The 3,991-nt window shown below is 35.2% G+C and overlaps 1 long non-coding RNA gene across 1 annotated transcript in view; it reads right to left on the reverse strand.

The window, feature by feature from the left end:
• Positions 1 to 3,991, reverse strand: part of LOC128247850 (uncharacterized) — a 22,642-nt gene that overhangs the window by 681 nt on the left and 17,970 nt on the right. The gene's annotated exons all lie outside the window — the stretch shown is intronic.

Genomic DNA, 3,991 nt, shown 5'->3' on the forward strand with positions numbered 1-3,991 from the left:
GGAATTTGAACTCAGAATGTAAAGATGGACGAAATGCCGATAAGCATTTTACCCGGCGTGCTAACGATTCTGCCAGCTTATAGTCCTTTTCGTCTCAAATATTAAGAAATATCAGAATCCAGGTTAAAGTTAGTTGGATCGCAGCTCGAACAGCACTGTTTCTCTCATGGACAGCTCTGTGAGAAGACTGAAAAATCTTTGCCTAAACGCAATAAATGAGGAAAAAATACCTTGTTCCTCACAAAGCCTTTAACTCATAATAGGCTGTTCTTGTTTTGTCTCCTGTAAATTAAAATATTCTTAAATTCATATATTTTACGAATGCCGAATAATTGAAGGCGGTGGTTTTAAACAATACTTATATATTTTGGAATACATTATAGATATATTAATTTCCTCTGCTGTTTACAAGTGTTTGTGCCTAGAACAGTTAAAATTTCTTACTTCTATCACGGAAGATTAAAGAGAACATTCTTTTAAGCTATTATTCTTCAAAGACCCGAACGGTAAAAGATCCCAGGATTTCTGAATCTGAAGAAAAGGCTCAAAATGCTGTCAATGAATCACAAAAGGAGTTCAATCACTAAGGATTATGGATCAGAATAACAAAGAACAAATCGGTATGAATCGTATTAAACGATAAAGCAACAGAAATAAAATGAAAACTGCCAAGAAGAAAGATGGAATTGCCTTCAAGAAACCAAGAACCACCTCTTTGAACACGAGGGGAAAATAGCAAGTTAAAAGAAAAGGCAGACTTCGAATATAAAACTTAGATTATGGAACTTATCCAGTTGGATTATGTCCAAATGCAATGGTAAAAATTACTACTCCTTTTCCTCTTCTTTCTCCTTCCTCCTTCATCTTTTCCTCTTCTTTATTTTTGTCTTTCCATCTATTTTACTTATCCTTTTCTTTGTATTTATCTGTCTCTCTCTCTGATTCTTTACTCTTTTCTCCTTTCTTGATCTTGTTCCGTTTCTTCAAGTATTATAACCATTGCTTTTGTTCTTACTTTTCCTTGGTCCCTATATTATCAATCTCCATTTTGTTTTCTTCCTTCCCGATTTTTTTTCTCCTTTGCCTACACGTATCTAAACAAATAGAACCAACCATGATTTTAACTTTTCAAGTCATGAGAGGATATCGCAACGGATTATATTAGCGGTGATATGTTTCTGAGACTGACCAATCGCATTTCTCAAGAATAATGTCACCTCTATAAAACTCATACCTAACAATTAGAATGTCAATCTCATTGCCAATACGAGCGCTTAAACAATTGTTGAATGGAAAAGCAGCAGAATCATAAGACTTCTTTTCTGTGCCAAGATACAACTCTTGCTTTGAAATGATTTCTTTTATTATAAGATACCGGGATCGATAAAGGAGGATGGCTGCCACGTTTAAAATACAGGGCAGATTTATCACCACTCAAAGTAATATCATCCATTTCTGACAGCTAATCACATATACTTGCCGAAAAACGTAATGCGTCGCAGACGAGAATAAAGAAGGGAAACTGTAACACTATTCTAAGTGTTTCTGGGGAAGTTCTCTTTGATCTTCAGGGAAAGTCATATCAAAATAGTGACTATGCAATGGAAACATGAATGGAACTGCCACGGAAGTTTTAGAGAACATGAACATGGTTTTAATGCGATTAATTGTTTTGTAGTTGCCATTCCAATTTTTGGAAAAGTGTTTCATAATAAGACAAAAATACAGAAACGTGAAGTTCTCTTCAGTTTCATTAAGCAATGATCAAACATCAGCTAACAATTTATTGCCTGAAATAATTACAAATACCACCTCAGTGTGGACATCAGGCTCAAGATGTACATGAGATGGTGGCAAAAGTACACCCAAATATCCATCTCAGCTTCAACGGTAGTAAATAGATTCAAGAAAGAATTAAATAACCATGATAAATGAAACAGTAAATGATATTAATTTTATGTCTTTGGATCTTGAAAGTCTATAATATATAAACTTTTGAACTCTGTGGAAAATTCTTCTGAGTTGCTGAATTATCACATCGAGCTTTTTAATATTCATCGAATCTTTCTGGAATTGCACCATATCGGCTAATCTTGAAGAAAAGAGCCCTCACAATTATTCTTAGAAACCTACATGCTCATCGAGTTGGCAATGGCACTCACTATATAAAGAAGATAAAGGCGGCGAACCTTCAGAATCGTTAGCCTGCTGAACAAGAAGTTTAGCAGCATTTCGTCTGTCTGTACGTTCAGAATTCAAATTCCACCGAGGAATTTCATCCTTTCGGGGTCGATAAAATAAATACCAGTTGGGCACTTAGGTTCATATAACCGGCTAACCACCTCCCCCTAAATTTCTGGCCATATGCCAAAATTTCAAATCAATATATAAGGAAAATACTTCCACACATCATAAAGGCAATAATGTTGACAAGTTATGCTAAGAGGAAATATGTCCTCATTCCAAGAGTTCCTTTGATCCCAACAGACGTGTCCTTCAAAGTTTAAACCAGTTCAGCTTCCATTACCCCGTTCATGCACAATGAACATCAAAATGGCACAAGGACAAAGTTTTAGAGTTGCTTGGAATCAATTTGAAATCACATTATTTTCTCCATAGACGTTGCTTCTTCAAGCGTTCAGAAAAGCAGAAATTTGTTCATTTTAGCTCCCGGCAGAAAAATTAAGAATATTATACAGCCCAAAGCACTGCAACAGACATTAGAAAATGTTACTGATTATAAAATTAATTTATTTAGATTAATTATGTAATTACAGATTTTTTTAAAATTATTTTTTTCTAAAAAAAAATTTTAAGAGTACTATTATATTTCACGTTCTATATTCATTAAAAAAAAAAAAATTGTGTATTTTTATGAAGCTCAAATCAAACTATCTGATTTGCTTGGATACAAAAATTCCGAGAGAATCATCATCCCAGAAAAACCAAAGATGGTCAACAATTTATCAAAACAATTTATCCAAACTATCATGAAATCATATTATTGAAATTATATTATATACGTGGTAGATGATATTATATCATATTGATTTTCAAATGTTGGGACAAGGCCAGCAATTTCGCGGGACGGAGTGAGCCGATTACATCGACCTCAGTGCTCAAGTGGTACCTATTCTATCGACTCCAAAAGGATAAGTCGCACATATATATATATATATATATATACCTTTTACTTCCTTCAGTTTTTAGATTGCGGTCACGCTGGGGCACCGCCTTAAAGAATTTTAGAGGAATGGATCGACTCCAGTACTTACTATTTCTTTGCAAAGCCTGGTACTTACTCTATCGGTCTCTTTTGCTGAATTGCTAAGATATATATACACACATATATATAAATGCGCGCGCATGTGTGCAATCAAGCATCTTAATTTCGGATTAGTTTTGTGTATGTCTTTCTTGTTGTAAAGCTCCAGGTCTGATCTGAAACCATTAGACCTATGTTCGATCTAGGTACGACTATCCCTCGTTCACTTTAACAAAGTTTATGTTGGACTACATTATTTAACATGTACTTTTGTATTGCCATTCTGTAACCTCAGAATAGTCTTGATCCATCATATTTAATGTTCAAAAGTGTTCTAGCCATCAGTAGGCAGCCTTACAATCACGTAGGGTGTGATTTGGACTGCATTATTTTAATATTTATTATATATAAGGTTGTGAGCTGTTAGAATCATTAGCACGCCGGGAAAAATGCTTAGCGGCATTTCGTCCGTCTTTACGTTCTGAGTTCAAAATCCGCTGATGTCGACTTTGCCTTTCATCCTTTCGGGGGCCTATAAAATAAATTCCAGCTGAGCACTGGGGTTGATGTTATCAACTATTCTTCTCCCGCGAAACTGCTGAGCTTCTGCCAAAATGTGAATTCACTTTTTACTAAATATCTAAGTACAGTTGCAGAACGGCCGAATGGTTACGTATTCCGCTTCGCAACCATGAGATGCCGGGTTCAATCTATCTGCGTTATATC

The sequence above is a fragment of the Octopus bimaculoides genome, chromosome 5, assembly GCF_001194135.2.
Source record: "Octopus bimaculoides isolate UCB-OBI-ISO-001 chromosome 5, ASM119413v2, whole genome shotgun sequence".
Lineage (NCBI taxonomy): Eukaryota > Metazoa > Mollusca > Cephalopoda > Octopoda > Octopodidae > Octopus > Octopus bimaculoides.